Raw genomic sequence first — 12,502 nt, 5'->3', positions numbered from 1 at the left:
CTCACCAGATCAACTTGTATCCTGTAGATTCTCACTATAAAAGACTGAACTCAGTGAGGTAAACAAATATTGTACAGTGTATTTACAATTATTTCATCAAATTACCCAGGGAATGAGCTTGGAATCCAAATTACCCAGGGATTGAGCTTAGAGTCCAAATTTCCCGGAGACTGAGCTTGGAATCCAAGTTACCCTGGGATTGAGCTTGGAATCCAAATTACCCTGGGACTGAGCTTGGAATCCAAATTACCCAGGGACTGAGATTGGAATCCAAATTACCCTGGGACTGAGCTTGGAATCAGAGTGATGATGATTGTTACACAAAAAGGTATATATGATATTTTTTACTTTGTGTTTACATTTATGTTCTGCCTTTGGTCATCTTTGACACGCCAGTTGTTAAAATCACTTTCACTCTCTGCACCCATGGAACATGACATGTCAAAATTGAAGGCACAATCAAAGCAATTTCATTGTTTCCAGGAGAAAAACCTGGCTGAATAACAGATTGATGTGTTCTTTTTGAAGATTACAAAGGAGCAACACTCAACTTCAAAGCCATTTCAATACCAGGGTTGCAGAGGGCAAAAGTGATCATAACCTCTGGAGTCTCGAGGACAGCTTTTGGTAAATAATATCAGTTTCCATGTATATATACATGTATACAAAGGAAGTTTTGACAAGCCAACAGGACATTGAGATATGGGAACAAATATGAAACCAAATGGCTTCATCTATATTCATTAGTCAATTAGCTAGGTCAGAGAGGTGGTGCACAAATTCTTGATAATATTACAAGTCATTGATGCATATACCCACTTTTATAAACCATAACTAACTGACAATCTATGACATGAACACGTGTTTGTTCATATCAATCAATATCTTTCCTACATCATTTGACTGTATTTTGTATAAACATCACCCAATAATTTATTCCCACATTTGACATATGAACTAAGAAACTTCTAGCTCCAAAGTAAAGTGTCCCCATGAGCCAACCATACAAAGACAAATCTACTTTGAGGCAACTGTATAGGGACACAAATGAATTACCACAAAACAAAAATATCACAGGACAATGTTACGTGGACAAAAACCATATCACCATGAGACACAGTATGGGGACAAAAACAAAATGCCATGAGACACAGTATGGGTACAAAAACAAAATGCCATGAGACACAGTATGGGGACAAAAACAAAATGCCATGAGACACAGTATGGGGACAAAAACAAAATGCCATGAGACACAGTATGGGGACAAAAACAAAATGCCATGAGACACAGTATGGGGACAAAAACAAAATACCATGAGACACAGTATGGGGACAAAAACAAAATACCATGAGACACAGTATGGAGACGAAAACTAAATTCCAGGAGACACAGTATGGGGACAAAAACAAAATACCATGAGACACAGTATGGGTACAAAAACAAAATCACCATGAGACACAGTATGGGTACAAAAACAAAATGCCATGAGACACAGCATGGGTACAAAAACAAAATGCCATGAGACACAGTATGGGGACAAAAACAAAATGCCATGAGACACAGTATGGGGACAAAAACAAAATGCCATGAGACACAGTATGGGTACAAAAACAAAATGCCATGAGACACAGTATGGGGACAAAAACAAAATACCATGAGATACAGTATGGGGACAAAAACAAAATACCATGAGACACAATATGGGGACAAAAACAAAATACCATGAGACACAGTATGGGGACAAAAACAAAATGCCATGAGACACAGTATGGGGACAAAAACAAAATGCCATGAGACACAGTATGGGGACAAAAACAAAATGCCATGAGACACAGTATGGGGACAAAAACAAAATGCCATGAGACACAGTATGGGTACAAAAACAAAATGCCATGAGACACAGTATGGGTACAAAAACAAAATGCCATGAGACACAGCATGGGGACAAAAACAAAATGCCATGAGACACAATATTCGGACAAAAACAAAATACCATGAGACACAGTATGGGGACAAAAACAAAATACCATGAGACACAGTATAAAGACAAAAACAAAATGCCATGAGACACAGTATGGGAACAAAAACAAAATGCCATGAGACACAGTATGGGAACAAAAACAAAATGCCATGAGACACAGTATGGGAACAAAAACAAAATGTCATGAGACCCAGTATGGGGACAAAAACAAAATACCATGAGACACAGTATAAAGACAAAAACAAAATGCCATGCGACACAGTATGGGAACAAAAACAAATTACCATGAGACACAGTATGGGGACAAAAACAAAATACCATGACAAACAGTATAAAGACAAAAACAAAATGCCATGAGACACAGTATGGGAACAAAAACAAATTACCATGAGACACAGTATGGGGACAAAAACAAAATACCATGAGACACAGTATAAAGACAAAAACAAAATGCCATGAGACACAGTATGGGGACAAAAACAAAATGCCATGAGACACAGTATGGGGACAAAAACAAAATGCCATGAGACACAGTATGGGAACAAAAACAAAATGCCATGAGACACAGTATGGGGACAAAAACAAAATACCATGACAAACAGTATGGGGACAAAAACAAAATACCATGAGACACAGTATAAAGACAAAAACAAAATGCCATGAGACACAGTATAGGGACAAAAACAAAATGCCATGAGACACAGTATGGGAACAAAAACAAAATACCATGAGACACAGTATGGGGACAAAAACAAAATGCCATGAGACACAGTATGGGAACAAAAACAAAATACCATGAGACACAGTATGGGTACAAAAACAAAATGCCATGAGACACAGTATGGGGACAAAACAAAATACCATGAGACACAGTATGGGTACAAAAACAAAATGCCATGAGACACAGTATGGGAACAAAAACAAAATACCATGAGACACAGTATGGGTACAAAAACAAAATCACCATGAGACACAGTATGGGTACAAAAACAAAATGCCATGAGACACAGTATGGGTACAAAAAAAAATCACCATGAGACACAGCATGGGTACAAAAACAAAATGCCATGAGACACAGTATGGGGACAAAAACAAAATGCCATGAGACACAGTATGGGGACAAAAACAAAATGCCATGAGACACAGTATGGGTACAAAAACAAAATGCCATGAGACACAGTATGGGGACAAAAACAAAATACCATGAGATACAGTATGGGGACAAATCAAAATACCATGAGACACAATATGGGGACAAAAACAAAATACCATGAGACACAGTATGGGGACAAAAACAAAATGCCATGAGACACAGTATGGGGACAAAAACAAAATGCCATGAGACACAGTATGGGGACAAAAACAAAATGCCATGAGACACAGTATGGGGACAAAAACAAAATGCCATGAGACACAGTATGGGTACAAAAACAAAATGCCATGAGACACAGTATGGGTACAAAAACAAAATGCCATGAGACACAGCATGGGGACAAAAACAAAATGCCATGAGACACAGTATGGGAACAAAAACAAAATACCATGAGACACAGTATGGGGACAAAAACAAAATACCATGAGACACAGTATGGGGACAAAAACAAAATACCATGAGACACAGTATGGGGACAAAAACAAAATGCCATGAGACACAGTATGGGGACAAAAACAAAATGCCATGAGACACAGTATGGGAACAAAAACAAAATGCCATGAGACACAGTATGGGAACAAAAACAAAATACCATGAGACACAGTATAAAGACAAAAACAAAATGCCATGAGACACAGTATGGGAACAAAAACAAATTACCATGAGACACAGTATGGGGACAAAAACAAAATACCATGAGACACAGTATAAAGACAAAAACAAAATGCCATGAGACACAGTATGGGGACAAAAACAAATTACCATGAGACACAGTATGGGTACAAAAACAAAATGCCATGAGACACAGTATGGGGACAAAAACAAAATACCATGTGACAACTTTCAAGGGACACTAGAAATAAAAAAACACATTAGCATTGGTGAAAGTTACACAGATAATTTTCCCTGTCATAATGATATACACTGTAAATACACACATACCTGTGTTATCAGCGTAGTGGTAACTTGATCAACAGTTGTGACAGCGTACTATATATTAAGGCCAGTACTGTTGAACGGAACTGTCCTTGGTGGTTTTAGTTTACCTTATCCCATTGGCCTCTTGTTCATATTTTTTCTCACCGAAATATCACTATCTATACCTTACCAAACTCTAATGATATATAAATGGATACATTTTACATCTCATTAGCAATTTATTTTCAGTATAAGAGATGTAGCCTTTTCAAACGTGTTTCACTTTCCACAACATGATTACACTAAAAAATAAAAAACAAAAATTTATTTTCTGACACTCACTTATCTATAATTAGAATCAGGAAATAAAAACAGATTTCTGTTTTATAATGGATGCATCACACATTTAATCTTATATACTATATATTATTAAATGTGTTCAGGCAGGTATGCTAAAAATCATCAAAAACAAACAAGACAGACAGGGTTAAGAAACAGAGACAAAACAGACAGGGTTAAGTAACAGAGACAAAACAGACAGGGTTAAGTAACAAAGACAAGACAGACAGGGTTAAGTAACAGAGACAAGACAGACAAGGTTTAGTAACAAAGACAAGACAGACAGGGTTAAGTAATAGAGACACGACAGACAGGTTTAAGTAACAGAGACAAGACAAACAAAGTTAAGTAACAGAGACAAGACAGACAGGGTTAAGTAACAAAGAGAAGACAGACAGGGTTAAGTAACAGAGACAAGACAGACAAGGTTAAGTAACAAAGACAAGACAAACAAAGTTAAGTAACAGAGACAAAACAGACAAGGTTTAGTAACAAAGACAAGACAGACAGGGTTAAGTAACAGAGACAAAACAGACAGGGTTAAGTAACAGAGACAAGACAGACAGGGTTAAGTACAAAAGACAAAACAGACAAGGTTAAGTAACAAAGACAAGACAGACAGGGTTAAGTAACAGAGACAAAACAGAAAAGGTTTAGTAACAAAAACAAGACAGACAGGGTTAAGTAACAGAGACAAGACAGACAAGGTTTAGTAACAAAGACAAGACAGACAGGGTTAAGTAACAGAGACAAGACAGACAGGGTTAAGTAACAGAGACAAGACAGACAGGGTTAAGTAACAGAGACAAGACAGACAGGGTTAAGTAACAGTGATAAGACAGACAGGGTTAAGTAACAGAGACAAGACAGACAAGGTTTAGTAACAAAGACAAGACAGACAGGGTTTAGTAACAGAGACACGACAGACAGGGTTAAGTAACAGAGACAAGACAGACAGGGTTTAGTAACAAAGACAAAACAGACAGGGTTAAGTAACAGAGACAAAACAGACAGGGTTAAGTAACAGAGACAAGACAGACAGGGTTAAGTAACAGAGACAAAACAGACAAGGTTTAGTAACTAATACAAGACAGACAAGGTTACGTAACAGAGACAAGACCGACAGGGTTAAGTAATAGAGACAAGACAGACAAGGTTATGTAACAGAGACAAGACAGACAAGGTTAAGTAACAAAGACAAGACAGACAAGGTTACAGAACAGACAAGACAGAGAAGTTGAAGTAACAAAGACAAGACATACAGGGCTAAGTAACAGTATACATGTATATTTTCTTCTCTTGATCTTAACCTATACTAACCTATGCTAGACTTATTGCCATGTGCATAGCCTGTCAGTATTTTAAGGTGGGGCCTCCTTGTAGAAGTTGATGGATATACCATACTGAACACTCACTTATCTATAATTAGAATCAGGAAATAAAAACAGATTTCTGTTTTATAATGGATGCATCACGCATTTAATCTTATATACTATATATTATTAAATGTGTTCAGGCAGGTATGCTAAAAATCATCAAATACAAACAAGACAGACAGCGTTAAGAAACAGAGACAAAACAGACAGGGTTAAGTAACAGAGACAAGACAGACAGGGTTAAGTAACAGAGACAAGACAGACAGGGTTAAGTAACAGAGACAAGACAGACAGGGTTAAGTAACAAAGACAAGACAGACAGGGTTAAGTAACAGAGACAAAACAGACAAGGTTTAGTAACAAAAACAAGACAGACAGGGTTAAGTAACAGAGACAAGACAGACAAGGTTTAGTAACAGAGACAAGACAGACAGGGTTATGTAACAGAGACAAGACAGACAAGGTTTAGTAACAGAGACAAGACAGACAGGGTTACAGAACAGACAAGACAGAGAAGTTTAAGTAACAGAGACAAGACAGAGAAGGTTAAGTAACAAAGACAAGACAGACAGGGTTAAGTAACAAAGACAAGACATACAGGGCTAAGTAACAGTATACATGTATATTTTCTTCTCTTGATCTTAACCTATACTAACCTATGCTAGACTTATTGCCATGTGCATAGCCTGTCAGTATTTTAAGGTGGGGCCTCCTTGTAGAAGTTGATGGATATACCATACTGAACACCATGCTGGAGGTCCAACACATGTTATCAAATGAAAGCTAGCATAGATCTTAATTACCTGCAGGCATGAAACATTGAATATTACAAAACAGAAATATGTAAAACTTATAAAGGTAAATTTACACATTCTTATACACCCATTCAGTTTAAAGTTGTTGTCAAACCTCACATATTAAGATGCAATAATATGAATACATTAAGCATTATTAAACAATTGTCATATATGGTCACTGAAACTTGTAATGATTATGAAATATATCAAACAAAAAAAGAAAAAAATTGGTTGTGCCATTAGGTCCCGAGAGACTGAAAATTCTAGGTGTCGTTACTATATTGGAAATCTACCATAGTGATAATATAACTTAACTGGTCTGAAAAATATATTGTGGACAGATTTCGATGAATACGTGAAATGAAGTGGAAGTTTTGAAGATAACATTTGGATCCTGCCTATCTGTCTTCATAAGAGTCATTGATATTTATGTCATGTTTATAGACAAAAACTTCTATAAAATTTTGCTTTTAATTTACAATATTCATCAACAGCAAAATTGCCTTTCGTGACCTTTGCTACAGAAAAGATTTAATGATAAAAAAAGCAGTAATAGTGACCTTCATAACCTTAAATGTGAACTTGCTTGAGAACTACATGATAGGAATTGTTGTAGGATGTCTCATGGCTATGTCATTTTAAAGTCTTGCCAATACTGGCACTCTTGGATTTGGAGATTTAGTGTACCACAAGTGTCACCGACCGATTTTTTTCCAATTGTACCTGTCGTCAGAGCGCCGGCCGGGTACATTTCGTAGTCGCGCGGTGGCTATGAAGCAGCGAGCGGACGGGCCGCAGCGACTGCACCAGCGACTGCCACCGGCCGACACCCTGATGACGTCACACACCCCTCGAACTTTAGAAACTGCCTGGCGCCGCCCAGAACCCATCAGGTGGTCTTTTACTGGCAGTTAGTTATGACCACTGGCACCGATTTCTAGAGGATTATGTATTTACTTGTTAGTCTATTACTTATGTCTTACCAACAGATAGTTGATTTTATTTACAATGTTACTTTTTGTATGTTTCAGACCTCCATCATTTTGGATAATAAAGTTATCTGAAAATAGTATCGGCCTACTTATCTATGATGGAGGATTCAATCCACTGAGAGACCACTAACAACACATAACAGCAACAACTACACAAACAAGATGCCTTCAGTGAAGTGTCCAATCCCAGACTGTGACTTTGAAACAGATGACTTAGATGCTGCAATCGTTGCTGCACTTTTGACTACCCATGCGCTAGTACACACAGCAGCCTCGACTTCTGCAAGCTGTAATAAAGTGGAAAAAGTCAAACGGCCCACCATTACATCCGCTGGCACGAGTGAAGATTGGTCATACTTCCTCTCACGATGGAAAGACTACGTAGAAGCCACTAAAATAAAGGAAAAGGAACTTGTTATACAGCTTCTTGAGTGTTGCGATGAGAATCTACGGAGAGACCTCACAAGATCAGCTGGTGGCTCGCTGACGGATAAGTCTCAAGAAGATGTATTAACAGCCATCAGGATCCTAGCTGTGCGTGAAGAGAATACCATGGTAGCTCGGGTAGCACTGAACAACATGACACAAGACCGTGAAGAAACTGTGCGCTCATTTGGGGCTCGACTACGTGGACAAGCAGGTGTGTGCAAGTTTTTAATACCATGCCCCAGCTGCGACAACGAAGTCAACTATACTGACGCAATCTTACGTGATGTGCTTATTCATGGACTCAACGACTCTGAGATTCAACTTGATCTCCTTGGGGAAAGAAATCAAAACATGACACTTGAACAAACATTTCAATTCGTTGAAGCCAAAGAATCGGGTAAACGTTCTGCATCTAAACTACTTGTTTCTCAAGGAGCAGAAGCAGCTAGCAGTTCATATCGCCGCAATAAGAGTGCCGCTCGTATAGTGACTAAGAAAACTGAAAAACAAGAGACACTGTGCACCTATTGTGGAAATAAAGGTCATGGTGCCAAAGCAACGCCACAAACTCGCAAAAAAGAGTGCCCTGCATATGGTCATACATGCAACAATTGCAAGCGAATGAACCACTTTGAGTCTGTATGCAGAGGCAAACAAAATGTGACAAACACTAAGACTGAACAGGAAAGTGCTGTGTTTGATTCACTTTGCGCCGCAACCAGTCATGACAATAACTATGGTAGAAATGTTGTTCAACTTGATCATCATCTTTACAATCAGCTATCAGACACTTGGATTCACCAGCCGTCACATTCTCAGCCTTTTATGCATGTGACTGCTCGTGTTGACCCTAAAGACTATGACCACTTCGGCATTGACCCAAAGATCATACCGAAACCAAAGACAGCTACCATCACCGCCATGGCTGACACAGGTTGCCAAAGCTGCCTAGCCGGCATTAAGGTGCTACATCGGCTTGGCATCTCAGAGAAACATTTGATCCCAGTGACTATGAAGATGCATGCTGCTAACAACGTCAGCATAAGAATCCTTGGGGCAGTCATCCTCCGCATATCTGGCAAAGGAACGAGAGGTGAAACTTATGAAGCTCCCCAAATTGTGTACGTTACCAATAACTCTGACAAAGTGTTTCTTAGTAGAGAAGCGTGTGCATCACTTGGCATGATAACACCGAACTTTCCGACTATTGGTGAAGCACGTAACATCAACAACGAAATTATAGAGACCATCAGCGAATCTGTGTCCTCCCCAAGTACACAAGATGATTATGCACACCACGGTTCACAATCGACATCTTCTGTGGATTCTACAACCACATTACGTATAGACAGTGACGACTGCAAGTGTCCTACACGCGAAACACCACTGCCTGCACCATCGGTTCTGCCGTTCCCAGCAACCGAAGCGAACCGGGAGAAACTGCAACAGTACTTACTAGACTGGTACAAATCCAGCACCTTCAATACATGTCAGCACCAACCACTTCCGCACATGTCAGGCCCACCGATGCGGCTCATGGTGGACCCTGACGCCACACCTGTTGCTCATCATACACCAGTCCCAGTACCATTACACTGGCAGGATGAAGTGAAGGCAGGCTTAGATCAAGATGTTCGACTCGGCGTTATTGAGCCTGTTCCGGTCGGGGAACCAGTTACATGGTGTCATCATATGGTCATCTGTGCAAAGAAGAATGGCAAACCGCGACGGACAGTAGACTTTCAGGCACTAAATGTTCATGCAGTGAGGGAAACTCACCACACACAATCCCCATTTCATCAAGCTCGCTCTGTTCCACGTCACACTAAAAAGACTGTCTTCGATGCCTGAAATGGGTACCATAGTATGCCTATCCGTGAAGAGGACAAGCACTTGACCACCTTCATCACACCATGGGGCAGATACAGATATAAGACAGCACCTCAAGGATACATAGCCTCCGGAGATGGATATACACGCCGCTTTGACGAAATTGTATCTGACATTCCTGACAAAACAAAGTGTATAGATGATGCTCTTCTTTGGTCGGACAGTATCCAGCAAAGTTTCTTTCAATCGTGCAATTGGCTAGAAACCTGTGGAAAAAACGGTATCATTCTGAACCCTGACAAATTTGTGTTTGCAAAAGATACTGTTCAGTTTGCTGGCTTTGAAATTACTCGTGACAGTGTGCGACCATGCAGCCGTTATCTTGAAGCAATTCTGGACTTGCCTTCACCTAAGAACATAACTGATATGAGATCTTGGTTCGGCCTTGTAAATCAAGTGTCATATGCATTCAGCATGACTGACAGGATGCAAGCATTCAGACAACTGCTCAAACCTGGAACTCCATTTTGCTGGGATGACACTCTAGAGCGTCTTTTTCAAGAATCAAAAGCAGTTATTATCAGTGAAATAGAACACGGCGTCCAGATATTTGACAAGAATAAACCAACTTGTCTTGCCACAGATTGGTCAAAGAATGGCATCGGATATTGGCTTTTCCAAAAACATTGCAATTGCTCCAAAACCGTGCCATTCTGTTGCCGAGACGGATGGAAAATAACTCTTGTTGGGAGCAGGTTCACTAGCGCCACCGAATCCAGATATGCCCCCGTAGAAGGCGAAGCACTTGCGGTTGCTGATGCTTTAGAAAAAGCGAGATACTTTGTTCTCGGATGTGACAAGCTAATCATCGCTGTGGATCACAAGCCCTTAATCAAACTTTTTGGTGACAGATCACTAGAAGATATTCCTAATTCAAGACTTCGTAACCTAAAAGAGAAAACTCTACGTTACAAATTCACAATGTTACACGTGCCCGGCGCCAAACATCGAGCTGCTGATACCGTTTCTCGTCACCCAGTTGGGAAATCTGATAGCATGGTTTTAATCGATGATATTGCTTCTGTTCATATCTGCAACAAGAATGAGGCGCAACATACCATCCAAACACATAATCACAAAATCGCAGATGATACACTGGAAATCCCATTGAAAAGTAGCGAAGCTATCTTCTACTCGACAGCATTGTCATCAGTCACCTCACTTCAGTGTATAACCTGGGATAGAATAAGGACTGCCACAACAAGCGACGAGTACATGTTCCAGCTCGTACAGATGATTGAAAGTGGCATCCCAGAAACACGAAACGATCTTCCAGTTCCCCTGAGAGAATATCATCAGTTCCGTAACAACCTCTCCACTATCGATGGAGTCATCATATATAAGGACAGAATAGTGATACCACCTTCATTGAGAACAGACGTGCTGACAGCGCTACACTCAGCCCACCAAGGCACTTCATCCATGATGTCAAGAGCAGAAACATCTGTGTTTTGGCCCGGCATATGCAACGACATCACCAAGCTTAGAAACTCATGCAACCATTGCAACAGAAATGCCCCATCCCAACCCAGCGCCCCGCCAACTCCATCTGTCTACCCCTTACATCCATTTCAGTGTGTTTGTGCCGACTTTTTCCACTACAAAGGCGGTAATTACCTGGTGATTGTAGACAGATACTCAAATTGGCCAATTGTTGAAAGGGCACAAGATGGCGCATCTGGCCTTGTTGATTGCTTACGCCGCACATTCGTCACATTTGGAATACCAGATGAACTGTCTTCTGATGGCGGCCCGGAATTTACAGCCTCAACAACCAGAGATTTCCTAAAAACATGGGGTGTGCACCACAGGCTTTCTTCTGTAGCCTTTCCTCATAGCAATTGTAGAGCAGAAGTTGGCGTGAAGCGCATGATCACAAACAACACTGGTCCAAATGGTGAATTGGACACAGACTCCTTCCAGCGTGCAGTGCTGCAATACCGTAACACTCCAGACAGGGATACGAAATTATCGCCAGCAATGTGTGTTTTTGGGCGGGCCATTCGAGACTTCATCCCAATCTTACCAGGCCGCTATAAGCCACACGAGACATGGAGTGATACGCTTACCCTGAGAAAAGAGGCTTTACGTATCAGACACATGAAGACCGCCGAACGCTTAGCTGAACATACGAAGCGTCTGCTGCCACTAAAAGTTGGAGACCTCATCAGGATTCAAAACCAAACTGGACCATATCCGAGAAAATGGGATAAAACCGGAACTGTTATAGAGGTTCACCAATATGACCAATACGTCGTACGTATCGACGGGTCGGGCAGAATCACGCTTCGCAATCGAAAGTTTCTACGCAAGTATACACCTGTGTATTCTCCCCCTGAAAAGCAATCCATAGAGCAGGACTTGAAACATTACTTCAAAAGGGACATTCCAAACTTTACACCACCGACGAGCGGAACTCCAGTGGTCCCGGCAAATCCTTTGAAGCCCCAGTCTGGACATCAATCCACAAGGGATCAGTAAGCGTGCACCAGCTTCACAAGATCTGAGTAACAGTCCACCTCCTGTGCAGGATAGGACGTCTCATACAGTCCAATCTAAACCGCAAACACCCTTGGCATTGGACGGATCCCCACAATGGTTAATTCGTCTCCCTCTCCAGCATCGCC

The sequence above is a fragment of the Ylistrum balloti genome, unplaced genomic scaffold, assembly GCF_031769215.1.
Source record: "Ylistrum balloti isolate Yb309-2 unplaced genomic scaffold, AGI_CSIRO_Ybal_v1 Utg370292, whole genome shotgun sequence".
NCBI lineage: Eukaryota > Metazoa > Mollusca > Bivalvia > Pectinida > Pectinidae > Ylistrum > Ylistrum balloti.
This window is presented reverse-complemented; position numbering follows the sequence as displayed.